Here is a 19844-nt window from a genome sequence, read left to right on the forward strand (position 1 = left end):
TAGAATGATGGAAGGTGAGAATAGAGTTCAATATTGCACAAGAGTTAAAGAAGTTGTTAATGCTATTCATGGTGCAAATGGAAATACCAATAATGAAACTATGATAAGAAAGGTATGGAGGACTCTACTCCCTATTTATGCCATTAGAGTCTCTGAAATCCAAGAACTAAGATGTACACTAGGTAATACTTTGACTTTAGAAGGTGTAATTGGTAGAATTACTTCTTTTGAAATGTCTAACTTTGATAACTAAACGCCTGATACTATTGAATCTACCTTTATGTCACAATTGGTCCTTAGAAAAAAGAAAGGAAAATATATGAAGAGTGATAATGATAGTTATGATCATGAGATTGATGAACTTGAAGCTGTTATTGAAAAACAATTTGGAAGAGGAAATGGTAAATACAAAGGTCAAATTGCTACTATGTGTCCTGATAGAGAGGATAAGGATGAATGGAAGGAAATAAAATAAAAAGGAAGAAAATATGACCAAGAAATCAAGAGAGTAAAGGATGAAAAAGGTAAGAAATCCTATTATATTGTTGAAGAAGAAAATGATAATGAATTTGAAAGTAATGATGATGAAGTAGTCTATGTTTCTATGAAATAAGACTCTGATGAAGATGAAAAAACTTGGTACATGAGAACCGAAAAAAAATCACCATCAAACCTTGGATCCAAATATAAAATCTTGGATCTCAAAACACAACTTTAGACTGATTAACCAAATAGACATCTAGACCAAATTGTATGACGTAGTTCCAAGATTGGCATTATTATAAGCCCTTGGTCAATTGTGGTCAAAGATGGTCAAAGGGCATAGAATCTTAGGATTTTGGATTATTTCATGTTTAGGACCTATTTGAGTCATTAGATTTAATTTTTCATAACATTTGATAATAAAGTGCAAAAAGTGCAATAAATGCAAAATTGCTTGACAAGTTGTTAAGCAACTTTTTGCAAATCAAAGAAAAAAATTCCCAAATGGCCATAAAAAGTTTGAACTATTGTTATGAACAATGGAAGGCCTATAATAAGTCCTTTCACATAGGTGATAGGTAGAGATAATGTATTTTCAGCTTTTAATCAATAAAAATACCCTATTTCTATAGCAAATGACCTATTGTCATGTGTTGTATAGATTCATACAGATTCATCCTGAGTTTAACACCTAAATTTCTGGATAGGTGTATGAAATATTTTTCCAATTCTTCTATTTTGAAGTCTCCATCTATTCTCCAACTCAAGATATCCACATTTTTGTGTAAGCAGGTCTAGATTTCTTGCTAACCTAGGGTTTTGAAGCATTTTTAAGCATAGAGGAGGATTTCACCATGGGAATTTAATAACCTCTATGAAATCCTAGTATTGGATATGTACTTTAAGATTCAAGTGGTTTTAAGTTTTTACTTGCAAGGATCCTTGAGGAATTTGATGCCCTAGGCATGCAAGTCCCATGTGAATGCTAGGAAAAGGATGCAATATCTTCCACAACTCCAACTAGAATTAGCATCAAGGCTTGAAATCAAGTTTTTAAGTATTCTAAGGATGTACTAACATTTTACCATTATTTTTTTATAGGAATGAGTCCTAGAAAATGTACTTCCTTTGTAAATGGAGGCCTAATTGCCCTAGTCTCCTAAGTGAGAAAGTAAACAAAAGCCCATTTGTTTGTGTCATCAAACCTTGGTGCCTTAGAATGTTTTTCATGTCCAAAAATGATTTTTTTCCTTGGTTTGTGTAGAGATATTTATTTTAAAATCCGATTTTCATCAAAAAGGGCTACTAGCCTTTTTGGATGGCTTAGCAAAGCAACTATCTGGGAAAACTTACATAGTTTGATTTTAACCATTGTTTCATGTCATTGATTACCTAAATAGACTACTCCCATGTTTTGGAGTCTTACTTGGTAATTTGAGTAAATTTAAGGTTGTTTTCACAAAATTGGTTAATTTGTGCATTGTGAGAAACTTGCGATAAGTTGTCTTGTTCATAGGGTTCCGTTGTGATTAGGTTTTCCTTGTTTGGGTGTTGGGTTGTAATAACCTCATATCATCTGTATAGAACTCTGATTGGTTGTTGCACATTTGATTGTCTTAACCAAGATATTTGGTTGAAGGACTTCAGTGGAGAGGGTTTTTGGACCCGTTGATCACCAAGTGATTAGTCCCACTAGGCTCCATTGCATCAAGTGGTCTTAGAGCCATGGATATTATTGAAGAAGAAGAAGAAATACCTACCAAGGTAACAAATTATGAACTAAATAAAATAGTAAGGGAGCAAAGAGAAACCAATGTTTCTCTTACAAAGAGGTTGAAGGAAGTTGAAGGCAAGTTAGACAAACAAAGAGGCACATGGTCTGAAAAAGATAATAATATGTAGAGGTTAAAGATCTTGATGAAGATGATGAAGTTCCTACTGAAAAAAGGCCTCTATTGAATGCTCTCAAATCCACGAAGAAAAGAACCATGGAGGAGAAGTTAGAATAGCCAACTTTTAATGGAAAAATGAATGCTAATGTAGAATTTGATTGGATAGAAGCCCTAACTAGTTTCTTTGAGTGTGAAAACATCCTAGAGAAGTAGAGGGAAAAGATGGAAAAATCCAAGTTGAAGGGAGAAACCCTAACTTGGTGGAACTTCATCTAGATAGAGAGGGTGAAGAAAGGAAGAAACATGATTTCTTCTTGGGATAGAATGGTGGTTCTAGTTTGGGAAACATATGTGCTTGAAGACTATGGTGTGAAACTCCATAGGAGAAAAACAAAGTATGAAACAAAAGGATCTAGATGTTAGTTCCTATATGGAGGTGTTCTTAAAATTGTGTATGAAGACCAAGACAGTAGAGGATGAGGAAGAAAAACTAGCAAGGTACATGAATGACCTTAAGTTACCCATCCAAGAAGAACTCAAACTTCACACCCCTAGTTCTATGAACAAGTGCTATCACTTAGCACTCAATGTGGAAGAAAAATGGAAGAGGAGGTAGGATCAAAATAAAGGCAAGGAGAATAATAAAAAGTTCAAGCCTAAGAAAAATTCTTGGAACAACGAGAAAAATAGTGGAAATAAACCTACTAATCATAATAAGGATCAGAGAAAAAAAATTTCTAAGGGAAACTAGAGGAGGAAATTATTTCACAGGTAGAGGAAGAGGCAATGACCCTCTCACATGCTACAATTGTAATCAAGTAGGACACCATGCACGAAAGTGCCCTGAAAAGAGAAACAATAATCAAGCGTAAAGAAGAGCACAAATTGTGGAGGAAGAGAAATTTGATTGCAAAGAACTTGAACCTGAGGAAGGAGCAAGCATTTTTGTAGATTCCTCACACCCAATAGATGCCCCAAAGAAAGAATCTCTTCAAGACAGGGATCAAGTACCAAGGTAAGTTATCTAATTTGTTGATTGATTTAGGTTATACTAAAAATAGAGTTTCCTCCGAAATGGTACAAGAACTTGAACTACCTATGAAACCCAACTCCTTTTCATATCATGTTTCTTGGCTAATGAAGGGTCAACAAATCTTAGTGATAGAACAAGCATGGGTAGAATTTTATCTATCAAAATTCAAAGATAAGGTACTTTGTGTTGTTGTATAAATGCATGCATCTCATATACTTCTTGGAAGACCCGAGCAATATGATCTTGATGTCATCTTCCATTCAAAGAAGAATACCTATTCTATAACTAGGAATGGTGTAATCTTCATCATGTAGCCCATGCCTAATCCTAAAGAAAAACCTATTGTTGTAACCATAGGGGAGAAATAAATGATTAAATCCTTGAAGGAACCTAATGCCCAAGGTTTTATTTTGGTCTCTAAGACAAAGGAGAACATGACTTCTAAGGACAAGGATATGATCCCTAAAGAAATACAAGATCTATTGCAAAAGAAATACAAGATCTATATCAAAAGTATAGTTAGGTTACTATTATTGATCTACCCACAAGCCTCCCTCCCATTAGAGATATCGGTCACCAAATTGAATTAATGCCTAGCTCTTCCCTACCTAACAATCACCCTATAAAATGACACCAACTCAACATGCTAAAATTGCCAAATAGGTGAATGATTTGTTGAAAAAAGGTCTAATACAAAGATTTTAAGTCCTTGTGTTGTTCCATATGTCATTGCTCCTAAAAAGGATGGAAAATGGAGATTTTGTATTGATAGCAGGGCTATCAAAAAGATTACCATAATGTATATATTCCCCATACCTAGAATTGAGGATCTGTTGGATCAATCAGCAAGGGCTTGTTATTTCACCAAGATAGACTTGAAGTCTAGCTTCAGAATAAAACTAGGTGATAAATGGAAGACAATATTCAAAACTATAGAAGTTTTGTTTGAATGGTTAGTAATGCCCTTTGGGTTCAGCGATGCCCCTAGCACTTTTATGAGGCTTATGAATGAGATATTCATAGATTTTATTAGCAAATTTGTTATTATTTACCTTGATGACATACTAATATTAAGTCATAGCAAGGAGGGACATCTTGATCACGTGGAATAGTACTAAGGAGGCTTCATCAACATAAGTTTGTGATCAACTTGGAAAAGTGTGTGTTTATGAAGAAGGAACTTGTGTTCCTATGATTTATGATCTCACAAGGTACCCTCAAGATGGACCCTGAGAAGGTTGAAGAAATAATCAACTGGCCCCCACCAAAGAACCAAGGTGATGTAAGAAGCTTCCATGGTCTTGCCACCTTCTGTAGAAATTTAATCAAAATCTTTAGTCATGTATGTGTACCCATGCTTGAAACCATCAAAGGAGGAAAGAAGACTAAATTTTCTTGGACAAAGGAAGCCAACGATGCATTTCAATCCTTGAAGAATATAGTCTCTCTGTACCCAATCTTGGTTCTACATGATTTCAATAAGGTTTTCACTATGGACACTAATGAAAGCAATTTGGCCATAGGTGTAGTCCTAAGTCAGGAAGGTAAGGTAGTAGCTTTCTTTTTTGAGAAACTAAATGATGCTAAGAAAAAGTTTTCAACTTATGACTTGGAGATTTATGCCATGGTACAAGCCCTCAAGAAATGTAGGCATTCTCTAATCCCAAAGGAGTTTTTAGTATACACTAACAACCATGCATTGATTTTCTTCAATTCTTAGGAAAGGCTATCTATCATACATCTAAAATGGATGGAGCAATTATAGGCTTATACTTTCAACGTCAAACATAAGAAAGGTGTTGCAAACAAAGTTGTTGATACCCTTAGTAGAAGGGTTGGTCTAGTTGAAGAAGTACAACTAAAAAGTGTACGAATTGATTCCCTCAAGAACTTATATACTAATGATCATGATTTTCTAGAGATTTTTCAAGTTTGCACAGAAGTGGTTGGAAGATACCATACAGATTTCTTTGAATATCTAATTCAGAGCAGACTCTCATTCAAAGGATTTTAGTTATTCATTCCCAAATGCTCAATGAGGATAAATATCATTAGGGAGAAACATTGTGGTGGTATAGGAGAATATTTTTGGCATTGATAAGATAATAGACATGGTGAAAAGAAGCTATTATTGGCCAAAGATGAACAATGAGGTAAAGAAGTTCATTGAGACTTGTACCACTTGTTAGTAAGCCAAAGGTGTTTCAACAAATAAGAGGTTATATCAACCCTTACCAATCCCCACAAGAAATTGCGAGTCAATCTCAATGGATTTTTTCATGAGGCTACCTAGAACTAAGCAAGGTTTTGATAGTGTTTTTGTGGTAGTGGATAGATTTAGTAAAATGGTCCATTTTATACCATGTAAAACCATAAATGATGCTTCTCATATTGCACAAATTTTCTTTAAGGAAGTAGTTAGGATCCATGGTTTACCACAAACTATTGTATCTAATAGGGATGTAAAATTTCAAGGCCATTTTTGGAGACCACTTTTTAAGAAACTTGGTACTAACCTAACCTACAGTTTTGCCTACCATCCACAAACTGATGGGCATACTGAGGTGGTAAATAAATATTTAAGAAATCTCCTAAGATGTCTCACAGAGAAATATTCTTAGATTTGGGATCTACTCTTTCCCCAAGAAGATTTTTCATTTAATGACTCCATAAATAAATCAATAGGAAAGACTCCCTTCCAACCCGTGTATGTTCTTCATCCTAAGGGACCATTGGACCTCATAGAACTACCATTTGATTTCAAAATCAATGCTCAAGGAGAAAAGTTAGTAGAATTAATTACAAAGGTGCAATAGGAGGTCAAGGAAGCATTACAAAGATCAACACTAAAATTCAAGGAACATGCTAATTAGAAAAGAAGGGAAATCCACTTCAAAGTTGGGACAAGGTTTGGGCATATGTGAGAAAAGAGAGACTACCTAAAGGTAGATATTCCAAACCTCAGATGAAGAAAGTTGGACCATGAAACATACTCAACAAGATGGATGAAAATGCATATGGGATCTCTCTTCCTCCTACCTTGTGAATTTCTCCAATCTTCAATGTTGTAGACCTCACCCCATACAAAGGCATAACAGATTCAACAAGTGAGCAAGCAGACAACCATAGTGTAGACTATGTGATTGATCTCCCTCAAAGGAAACTAGTGGAGTTAGAATAAATTTTGGACACCTAGTTCCTAAAATAGACTAGAAATAAGAAGTACATGTAGTACTTAGTCAAGTGGAAAGGGCTCCCCATTATTGATGAAACTTGGATGATAGAAGACTAGATCAAACAACATGGTACTTCTTGGAGCAATTTCCCTCAAGTAGGAACTTGAGTTTCAAAAAAAAGGGGAGTATGTGATGCAAAGGATAGGGTAATGGACCCAAGTAACAACCCAAAATGAGCAAGATCGTAGGAGTGTTCCTAGTGACCCTTCTAGGTCTTGCTAGGAAAATTCCTCAACCAGTCAACTCTAGGATGTTTTAAGGCCTAAATAGGTTTTTTATAGTCTATCTAACATGTTCCAAACATCATCTTTCAGTTTCCAAACATCTGAAGCAAAAATGCATAGTGAGCTAAAATGTTGTCAATGACAATTTTTAATTTCTGTAATAGCAGCAAGGTAAATTGGCAGATCTCTTGTGATTTTCCCAAGTGAATCTCTAAAAAAAAGACCTTTTCAAATACCCTTTATCCTCATTCAAAACATATGTAAATCTTGGATGGGTTTCCTTTGGCAAGTATCAAAGATTCTTCACAATGACCCTATTTCAACAATGAAGCAATAGTGCATTTAGAAAGCAACTTATAGAAGTACTCAATGTATGGACTTCAAAACTTGAATATGTTTCTAAAATGTCTTTAATTATAAAAATCCATACTCAATTCCACTCTATGGGTTTCCTAACCCCAAGAGCCCCAATTCATCTATTTAAAACCCTTATTTCTAGGGTATCACCAATCTCCCACATGCCAAGGTTTCTTGGACTAATTCAAACTAAAGACATCTTTTTTTATCACCATAAACATGAATCAACTCTCAAACCCTACCCTCCTTAATGAAAATCTCACGCCATATGACTGTCCCCTCCAAATAACCCTTATTTTCACCCTTTTTGTGCATGGTGGCCACCAAATACTTAAGTTAGTGGTTCATTACAAAGTTAGAAGCATTTATACAAGTTAGAAACCTTCCATTCCATGAAGAATTAGACAGTATTTCATGGAATGACCATGATTTTTTGAAAAAAACTTCAAAATTGTTAACAAATTGCCTGCTACAGCCAGGAATCTATGAATTTGAATAAACAACTTACAAATTTGGATTCAAATCTTGGTTTATAACATCAATAAATTTCTAAGAATATAACACAATGCATTCCAATTCAAAAGATGTGCAAGAAACTTGAAAATCCTTTAACTTGTTGTTAAAACCAAGCACTTTTATTTAATTTTTATGAGACAGTTCATACAATCATCACCTCCAAGCTATATAATCACATATTTATAGTTTTAGGAGATAGTTAACAACCCCCTTAACCGACTCCAACTCCTTTCACTTCCTATTCCTTCATAAAATTTAAACTATGGAGTTTCCCTCCAAAATGCCCATCTAGGCATCACATTCAAGATTTGAATTTTCTAAAGCAATAAACTATGTTTTTAAGGGACTTATTGAATGTTTTAACTTATTTAAGGACTTGATATTATTATGACATCATACTAGACCCTATCACATGACTCCTCTACCTTAGACAACCTCTAGATCCTATTCCATGCCCAATTACAACTTTTCAATATGAAAGTCTTTCAAGACATTATACAATATTATGACTCTTTATGCTTTCAAAGGCCATGATTGGTTGCAAAATGGACCAATTGATTCCATGAGATTCTCCATGTCCTTTGTGATGACTTGGACCCTCAAGGTACCTATGTTGAGCATATGATGCCCCTGCATCAGTATGGTGCAAGATCACCCACAATAAACCACCATCAAACCTCAAATCCAAATATAAAACTTTGGATTTCAAAATAAAACCTCAAAAAGATTAATCAAATAGATATCTAGAACAAATTGTATGACTTAGTTCCAAGATTGGCACTGTTATAAGCCCTTGGTCAACTATGGTCAGAGATAGTCAAAGGGCCTAGAATATTAGGATTTTGGATTATTTCATGTTTTATTATGGTTACAACTTATTTGGGTCATTATTTTTAAGTTTTCATAACATTTTCTTATAAAGCATAAAAAGTGCAAAAAATACTAAATTGCTTGAAACGTTGTCAAGCAACATTTTGTAAATCAAAGAAAAAATTCCCCAACAGCCATAAATTTTTTAAAAGTTTATTCTAACCATTGGAAGGCCTATAATAATCCATTTTAGGTGGGTGATAGGTAGAGGTAATGTATTTTCAACTTTTAATGAATAAAAATACTCTATTTTTACTGCAAATGGTTTGCTATCCTATGTTGTACAAATTTGTGTACAAATTCATCCTAAGTTTAAAACCTACATTTTTGGATTGGTGGATGAAATATTTTTCCAATGCTTCAGGTTTGATATCTCAATCTATCCCCTAACTCAAAATATCCACATTTTGTGTAAGTAGGTCCAAATTTCTTGCTAACCTAGGGTTTTGAAGCATTTTTAAGCATAGAGAAGGATTTCACAATGGCAATTTAATGGTCTCTATTGAAATCCTGGTATTAGATATTTAATTTAATATGAAATTTGTTTTAAGATTGTACTTGTAGGGATCCTCGAGAAATTTGATGCCCTAGGTATGCATGTCCCATGTGCATGCTAGGAAAAGGATGCAACATCTTCCACAATTCTAACCAAACTTGGCATCAAGGATTGAAATCAACTTTTTAACTTGTATAAGATTTTCCTCACATGCTCCCATAATTTTTTTGTAGGATGGAGTCCTAGAACATGTACTTCCTTTGTAAATGGAGGCCTAATTGCCCTAGTGGCCCAAGTGAGAAAGTGAACAAAATCCCATTTGTTTGTCATCAAAATTTAGTGCCTTAGCATGTTTTGTAAGTCCCAAAAGGGTGTCCAAAACTGATTTTTTTTCCCTAGGTTGTGTGGAGATATTTCCTTTAAAATATGATTTTCATCAAAAAGGGCTACTAGCCTTTTTGGATGGCTTAACAAAGAAACTATGTGCAAAAACTTACATAGTTTGGTTTCATCCATTATTTCATGTCATTGATGACCTAAATAGAATATTCCCATGTGTTGTATTTTTCTTGTTCATTTGAAGAAGTTTACCATTGTTTTGACAAAATTGGTCAATTTGTGCATTGTAAGCAACTTGTGATAAGTTGTCTTGTTCATAGGATTCACTAGTGATTAGGGTTTTCCTTATTTGGGTGAAGGGTTGTGATAACCTAGTATCATCCTTGTAGTAGTTGTGATTTTTGCTTGCACATTTGATTATCTTAACCAAGATATTTTATTGAAGGACTTTAGTGAAGAGGGTTTTTGGACTAGTTGATCACCAAGTGATCAGTCCCACTAGGCTCTATTGCATCAAAATTGCATTGATTTCATATGTAAAAAATAGTGATAGATTAGTAATTGATACTGGATGTTCAAATCATATGACTGGTGACATAGGAAAATTTGAGGACATTGGTCCATACAAAGTTGGATGTGTAAAATTGGTCCATGTGTTGTAAAAGGTAAAGGAACTATTCAACTGACTGACAAGATAAAATGTGGTAATGCTTACTGGGTCGAAGGAATTAACTATAATTTGTTTAGTTTTTTACATCCAAACAAATCATGTTACAAAGTTGAATTTTACAACATGAAGACCAAGATACATGATGTTTATGGTAAGCCAGTTGGAAGTGGTGAACAGATAAGAGGTAACTTGTTCTATCTAGATTTATCAAATGAGACATATTTGTTTGCACAACAAAAATATATTTGGTTATGGCACAAGAGATTATGTAATGTTAATTTTTAAAATATGGTGGATATTAGTAAGATTAAGAAAGTAAGAAGTTTTCCTAAACTAAAGAGCCTGACAATGCTATGTGTAAACAATGTCAACTGGGAAAAATGACCAAGTCTATTTTTAAGAGCAAAATGTATACTTCTAATGATATTTTGGAATTTCTTCATATTAACCTATGTGGACCCATTGATGTTCAAAGTTAATATGGAGATAAGTATTTCATTCTATTTGTTGATGATTACTCTAGGATGTTGACTATGATGTTTCTTAAAGCTAAATATGATGCTTTTCATTTATTCAAGAAACAGATAATATTGAGAGGTGGGGGGGTAATCAATATTCTACAAACTTTTTCCCACAATTGAATATTGTTAATTACTTTTTAACTTGCATAAGAAAGTAAACCAATGATTTTGAATAGTAAATATAACCATACACATAGAGAACTCATAACACCATTATTTTTTAACTAGGGAAATCATGGCCACTGGAAAACCTTGGTGGGGATGATACCCACAAGATGATTCACTAAAAAAAGGATCATGTTAAGGATATTAACCCTGTTAGGAGTCTATGAAGTACATATAGTGTCTTGAGTCTTTGTTAGAGGACTAGGCCTTATTAGTAGCCTCAACCTAGTTAGGAGTTGGTAGATCAAATACAATGTATGCAAGAAGAGCCCACTATCCTAACATGCATTTATACAATAAAGTTCTTTACAAGAATACATATACATACAATACTTCCTAATTGTTGTAATTTACACTTGGTCTGATCATACATAAAATCTCACATCACATAGTTCACTCATCATCTTATTGACTTCACATCTATCACATATATCATATATTTCACAAACTTATCTCCGTAAGAGAAGATCTTTACTTATACTTCACAAATTAATAATTCTTTCTTTAATCAGCCTTCATGTGTTCACATGCTTGATATAATATAAAATAACTTATATAATAATATCCACAAATTTGGCTCATCATGACTTAGTAATTATTTTGTTATAAAAATAATTCCTTAAGTCGTACAACTCAATTCTCCACTATGCTTAGTTCTGCTCTGTCAAATACATGTACTAGTATTTCAATCATAACTCACAATGTACTATACATACAATCTATACACTTAACCACACCATCATTAATTTATTATAATTCTATCCCCGACTGCGCATAAGTTGATTCAAAGTGTATCATCTGTACACATCACATTTGTCTTTGTGCTACTATAAAATGTCTAACACTTAGACAATTTTCAAACTTTAAATGCATAAATGAAATGTTGAATACATGTTTCCATAAATTAAAAATCTCAAGACATCTATCTAACCATATTTCAAACACCTATGTGGACCCATTGATGTTCAAAGTTACTATGGAGATAAGTATTTTATTCTATTTGTTGATGATTAATCTAGGATGATGACTGTGATGTTTCTTAAAGCTAAATCTAATGCTTTCAGTTATTCAAGTGCTATTTAGCCAAAGTTGAAAAAGAAATAGGGAAGAGTCTGAAGTGCTTGAGATTTGATAGAGGTGATGAATTCATTTCCAGTGAGTCTAATATATTCTACAATAACAAAGGAATTAAAAGATAGATGTCAGCACCAAGGACCCCTCCTCATAAGGGAATAGCTAAAAGAAGGAACATATGAATAATGGACTATGCAAGGACATTAATTATGGAGAAGAGTGCATCAAATAAATATTAGAGAGAAGTTGTTTTTACTATACCTTGAATAAAGTGCAAGTCAAGAAAGGCACAAATGCTACACCTTTTCAACTATGGTAAGGATATTCTCCTAATGTGAAATGATTCAAAATCATTGGAAGTAGATGCTATATACTTATAAATAATAGGAATGGAAAACTTGATGCAAATAGTGAGGAAGGTATATTCCTAGGATATTCCACTAAGAGAAGATATTATAAGTGTAGACACCTAAACCTTTAGAAAATAAAATATTTTTATTTTCTCAAAAAAGTCCTTGATGACATCATCATTTATTAATTAATTTTTTATGCCATTAAATCCCTTTATCTTAATTAAAAATATTTAATTAAGGAATCCCTCCCAAAAATGTTTAAATCTTATTTAAACATTATTTCCTTATTTATTAATTATTTAATTAATAAATTGACCAAAAATCCCAAAATAAATAAATAATTTATTTTTTGCCCAAAACTTGGCCAATTTCCTTAAGACCACTAACCTCTTCCAAAATCTTCTAATCCTTCTTTAATTTCAATTAAAGGCTAATCCCATCATTTCCTATCCCTAATCCCAACTCAAAATATTTAATTAAGATTAAATATTAATCCTCATGTTTATTAAAAATGTTTTAATAAATATCTTCTCAACCCAAACCCTTGAAATAAATAAAACTTTATTTATTTTCTAAAAAACCTTTTTTATCCTCATCCTAGGAAGTTCTAGACTCTTCTAGAAAGTCTTCATCCTCATCCAAAGCCTAGACTCTTCTAGAACATGTCAATCCTTATCTTTAATCCTAATCCTAATCCCCTCTTAACTTTGTCACATTCCCTAAACATGGGTTAAGACTTGCTAACCCAAGCCAAAGTTAACAAATATCTCCTCCTTCACCCACCCTCATTTATTGCCATCCACTTGCCTATCCCTAAGGTAATCCTAAACCATCCTAATCCATCCTCTAATCATTTGCACAATCCTAAGCAAGCTTAAAACCTTCCTAATCCAACCCAAGTCGAAATTCCTCACCTTCCAACATAAATGACCCTCAAATATCTCTTACACTTTCCTTCAATGCTCTTACAAAGCACTTATGAAGGGTCTTTATGAAGATATTATCCCTTGAGCCTCCTTTGTTGACTCATCCCTGCGCTTTCCTCCATCCTCTCACCCTGTGACATGTGTCACTCCTTGATTGGCTACAAAGAAGCACAATCCATGTGCTCTCCTCTCATTCAATCTGAGCCCTCCATAAGCTTTCTCTTTTCCTTCCATCTTAGCCCTCCATCCCTCAAGCCTCTTGCCTATAAATTGGATCCTTCCCCTTTGCAAAAACAACACAATCTAGAAAGTAAAGCCATAATGTCAGTTTGAGAAGCCATTTTTACATCAAATCCATTCACCAAAATCTATCAAAAATCCTCCATTGAAGCCCATTTGAGCATTTGAGCATACATACATAACCAAGCCATCTTAGCTATTAGACACACCTCTACATCAAGTGATCAACCTCATTGAGAGAGCTTATCCATGGCTCATATTCTCATTTGAGGACTTCACTTTGTCTCTCATGAAGTTATGTTAAATTAGTATGCAAATGCTTTTTGATTGTTTAAATTTAGTGTTTGTAACATACTAAAGTAGTATATACAATAAGTTTTTGAACTCTAACACAAATAAAGTTGTGGAAAGTGCAAAAGCAAAAATTCATGATTTTGAAGAAAGAAGTGACACTGCATGCAAATAGGAACCTAAAGAATATATTACATTCATCTATGTGGATGATGATGCTCCAAGCACTCTCAATGATCAAGAAAACCAATCAACAAGTTATTGAGCAACAAAAGGTGGTTGTCAAGTAATAGACTCAAGATGTCGGGTCACAGACAATAAATACTGACCATCAGATAGAAAATTCCAAGCATGTAGAAGCCAGACCAAAACCTAAAAAAGAAACAGAAAATGAGCTTGAGATTTATTTTCAAGATGAACTTGTGGAAAAAAGAAGAAGGAAACTTCCTGTGTTAGTAAAATATGTGAAAAGACATCCCAAACTTGATCAAATCATTGGTGATGTTGAATCAAGTGCTATGACAAGAAACAAAATCGAAGATGAAACATGCTTACTCTATGAATTTGAGCCAAAAATAGTGAGAGATGCTTTGGAGAATGAAGATTGGATTCGGGAAAAAAATGAGGAAATTGAATAAACTGAGAAGAAAAATACTTGAACTTTGGTGCCAAGACCTTAAGACAAAAAATTAATTGGGATAAAGTGGGTTTTAAGAAAGAAACTGAGAATGGTGAAATAACAAGAAATAAGGAAAGAATGGTATGCAAGAGTTATGCTCAAGAAGAAGGAGTTGATTACGAAGGAACTTTTACTCCTGTGGAAAGACTTGATGGAGTCAGAACTCTGCTTGCATATTCATCCTACAAAAATTTCAAGGTATGTTAGATAGATGTCAAATCTACATTTTAAAATGGTATACTGGAGGGAGAAGTATATAAAGATCAACTTGAAATATTTTTGAATCCAGAAAAAAAGAATATGATATAAAAATGAACAAGTTCCTTTATGGATTGAAAAAAGCCCCAAGAGCATGGTATGAAAGATTGCATAGTTATTTGGTGAAGATTGGTTATGAAAGGACAAATAATAATAGTAACCTATATTTGAAGAATGGTAAAAACAATGAAGTATTGTTGTCTAAAATATTCGTTGATGACATTATATTTGGTGGAAGAGAAGAATTATGCAAATCATTTGCTATTGAAATGAAGAAGGAATTTGAAATATCTATGTTTGGTGAGATCAAATTCTCTATTTGATTATAAGTATGTCAAATAAAGTTTGGTATTTTCATTACACAATCCAAATACATCAAGGAGATACTAAAGACTTTTGAAATGGAAGATTCAAGGCTAGTGAGCACACCTATGTTAGTAGGACATAAGCTATCTAAGAATGATGGGTATGCTAATGTTAACCAAACTTAATACAGATCCATAATTTGATAATTACAATATGTTATTTATAGCAGACCATATATTACTTTAGCAGTTGGAATAGTTTCTAGATTTTCAAAAAATCCTATAGAGAATCACATGATGGTTGTAAAAAGGATATTGAGATATTTGAAAAGTAAATAAAACAATGGACTGTATTACATAAGAAGTGATAAATTTGAACTAAAGGTATGTACTAACTCAGATTGGGTAGGAAATATTGATGACAACAAAAGCACTAGTGGAGTGCATTATTTCTAGAAAAGAGATTAGTGTCGTGGACAAGAAAGAAATAGAATTGTATTTCCCAATCAACAGTTGAAGTCAAGTATATGGAAGCTTCAATGGATTGTTCAAATATTATGTGGATCAAGAAATTATTGAAAGGCATGAAAGAGGAGATTACAGATCCAATGGTTATCTATTGTGATAACACAAGTGCTATTAACATTTCAAAAATCCAGTAATGCACACTTAGACAAAGCACATTGTTATCAAGTATTATTACTTGAGGGAATTAGTACAAGATAAAGAAGTGAAGTTAGAATACATGAACACCAAAGAGCATATTGTTGACATATTCAGAAAACCCTTACCTAAACATGCTCATGAATATCTTAGAGGTCAATTAGGGGAGATTCCCCTAATCAAAGCTACTTAAGGAAGCAAGGTGGATTGCATCAAATTTTCTACTCAAAATATCTTACACATTGATGCAATACAATTCTACTTAGTGACATGCCTAAGGTAGAAAGATCAGTACAACATAATAGATTAGTAATAGACAGATGATATAAATTAGCCAGATATACAAAATCTTTGCTTAGTGTCTTTGGCATTGTTGTCAGAGAGAGAGAGAGAGAGAGAGAGAGAGAGAGAGAGAGAGAGAGAGAGATACCAATGAGAGACAAAAATGGGAGAGTTATATGAATAAAAGAGGGAGAGATATAAAAAAGAGAGCTATACAATGAGAGAGAGAGAGAGAGAGAGAGAGAGAGAGAGAGAGAGAGAGAGAGAGAGAGAGAGAGAGAGAGAGAGAGAGAGAGAGAGAGAGAGAGAGAGAGAGACCAATGAGAGACAAAAATGGGAGAGTTATATGAATAAAAGAGGGAGAGATATAAAAATGAGAGATATACAATACGAGAGAGAGAGAGAGAGAGGAGAGAGACATATAAAAGAGGGAGAATATGAATACAATGAAGAATGTATTATCTTAGAGAGAGAAAATATATTTTGATTTTAGGGTAACCAAGTTAGCTACTACTACTATTGAGATGTAGAGATTGTTGTAATATAGAGATGTTGCCATCAATGCCAAAGAGGGAGATTTTTGGAAACTTACAATTGGAACAATTAGTGTTTTGTCATTAATGCCAATCTATTGATGAGACATATTGCTACCTAATCTAAATATCATATCTATTTGACTGATGAAGAGGATTTGAGAAATTTCCTAGAACAATAATATCTAGAGGAATGGTTGAGTTATGAAAAGAAATCTATAATGGATATTTGATTAAATAAAATTTGATTTGGAAAAGTCATTGTTTATGTCAAGAAAGTTAAGCCAAGCTGAGCAATAGAGTAAAAGGAAAAGGAATGTAGAGTGATGCTAGTGTAAATTGAGCCATAGTTAATGCTGAGAAAATCTAGTGTTGACCAAGCATCAATATTGGCTGAGCAAGTTAGTCAATGATGAGTCAATAATTTTATAGTGCCTGAGTATTAAGAGATGACTGAGTGTCAAAACTTAGTGATTTCCACGTAGTACCATTGACGATGAATTCAAGTAAATCGCCATCACTAGCTAACTTAGTTGATTTCTTAGGAGATGTAAACCATGTTGAAGATAAGATTGATGATTTAGATCATCAAATTCAAGGCAAGGATTAGATAAAGACCTAATATATGGGTTCCAAAGAAGTTTCTAGAAGAAGATAAAGAAGATGGAGAGATACAGTGAATCATGTTGAACTTGATCATAAACCCTAAGATCTAGGAAGGTGCAGAGCCAAACAAATTATCAAGGAGTGTAAGTATATACGAGAGCCACATATAGACAAAGGTGGATCAGAAATGCACAAGTGTGTGAGTCAATGAGAAGCTAAAAGAGAAATCTTGTAGAGATGTTTCTTATAGTAATAAGTGAAATATGAGTAGATAGAAATCCAATGGATTGATAGAGAATAGTTTTCTATACCATTTTCTCAAAGGAAAACTTGTGTATCTCAACTATCTCATTTCCCCTCTCACAACAACCAACACAGACAACAATGTTAGAGTTGGAATATTGCAAAGATAAACAACTTCAATAAAACAAGAAATCTTTGTACTTTTTAAAAAAATATGGTAGAATGGTAATCATCATTTTATAGTGCTCAAAGAAATGGGTTATTTTTACATATTGCTGAAAATACATGGCTAATAACCACAAATAAATACACTTTCTATAGTACATATTCCTCCAAGAAATGATGGGTACAGAAATAAAGGTCATGCTCATAAAAGAGATATTACAAAAGTAAATATCTTATTATATTAATCTTAATAAGCATCTATAAGGTACCTATATGTGGAAGGAACAACTCACAAGAGTGACTCTACTAACATGGTAGCAAAATTGTATACTAAGTACAATGTCCGCAAGTTCTTAGAAGTGAAGTAGATAATCTACTTTGCTAATTATTAGTGATTGCAACATGACATTTTTAGTTGATGTGAGGATGAATGGAATTGTATTTGAGGACTATCAACCAAAGCCCTCCTTCATCAAATGCTAATACCTTTTGAAAATAACCCTCCCAGCAAAAACACCATTTCAATTTCTTTTCTAGGAAATTGCAAGTAATGATAAGGACTATGATAAAATACAATACAAAATTTTGTACAAACAACATAGAAATGAAATGCAATTGAAACCTATCAAAATTTAGAACTATATAAAGCTACAACATCCTATTCCAAAATAAATCCTCTTACCAAAACAATATTTTTTTAACTTCTAAAGTTATTGACAAAATATGATTTATTAGATTGAGCAAATAGAAAACTCACACTGATGTCTCACCTCCCAAATGATTATATTAACAATTCAAAATCATAATAATTCCTTCAAAATTGATAAGAGTAAAAAAATAAAAATAAAAAGATTAGGACACCCAGTCTCAATTACATAATTTTTTCATAGACAATTATGGAGGCTAAATAAAATGTTTAATAGTACCTTTTGTTGTTGCACAATTATCAATTGATATGTGATTTTTACAAGGCCACCTACACCTATGCTCTCATTGGGGTAGTCAAATATGATATTTTAATGCAAAAATGCCCATCGACAAATTTTTTTACAAAGCTAAAGCCGAGGTCAATTGGTGGAAGCATCTAAATGTTTGAGACCATGTGAATTGATTGGTGTTGAAGACAATAGAAATGCAATCACTATAGATAATGGAAAATTTCTCAACAAAGCCGACTAGAGTAAAGTGTGGATAATCTATTTGCTCTAGTCACAGCTAATGGAAATCATCTCTACTTAATTCAAAGATTTTTGAGTCAATTACAACCCAAAGGAATTGAATTACTTAAAATTGAAACTGTATCTCCAATAATCATCAAAAAAATTCTTCCAACCTAGTTCATCTTCTACTTCCTATCAATAGCTTTGTTGATGTTTCTCAATTGTAGTGGATCATCTTAGTCTGTGCATTGGATTTGGGTTTTTTCCTCCATTTTTGTCCTCTAAATAGTTTTTTTTTAAACAAAACCAGTAACATGTCTTGTATGAAGCCCTTTGAAAGGCTTTGGCAAAAGATCAACTATGTTTGACAGGGTAAAAGCATAGATCCGTGTCACCATTTATGATACCAAAACCTGTTTTGGTTAAATCTCATTTCTCTATCAAAACTCATTTTTTTTCACAAACTAAAAATACCCTTTTATAGATCTTAGATTCAATATCATCATTATATAAATTTTTGAGTGCTTTGATTAGTTATAATATGTTATAATCTCAAAATATTATAAGTTGATATTTTAACATTTCAAAAGATGCTCCCTCAAAAAAGAAAAAAAATAATAAATCATATCAAAAAATTTAAAAATTATATTTATCTCTAGAGGAGAGAATCCTCTTCATGAATCTGTAATTATTTTTCAAGTAGGTATAGATTTGATAGTGAAGTTTTGACATGAGGAAAAAATTGTTGGATTTAGATAAGGTCAAACTTGAGTACTTATAACAAAGAAAATATACATAAAAAATATATATATATATTTTTTCCGCTAGCTATACATGTCATCTATAAGATATTTTCAATTCAGAACAAAAAAAGATGATTTGCATATACTTGTTTGATAGGAACTACACCCTATATTTTTTATAGTTAAAAAAGGGACTTCAAAATAAAATAAAATGAATAAATTATACAATTCTACACATTTCATCAATTTACATCATCTTCATATTCTAAACACAAATACCATTTTTTTTGTCATTAATTTTGAACTGTCGCATTTTGATATCTCGTTCTTTATAAAAGGTGAAACAGGTTTGTGCTCTTACCCTTCAACAAAAGAGTAGGTATTTGAAAGAGAATTAAGTATGAAAGAAGAAAACCTTACATATTTTTTTGTCTACTGTGATTGGTCAAGTATTGAGATGAATCAAAATGCAAACTAGAATTGATATTCAGAATATAATTCCAAACCCTAAAACCATGTTT

The sequence above is a fragment of the Cupressus sempervirens genome, chromosome 3 (assembly GCF_028749045.1).
Source record: "Cupressus sempervirens isolate cs-2001-9-10 chromosome 3, ASM2874904v1, whole genome shotgun sequence".
NCBI classification, from domain to species: domain Eukaryota; kingdom Viridiplantae; phylum Streptophyta; class Pinopsida; order Cupressales; family Cupressaceae; genus Cupressus; species Cupressus sempervirens.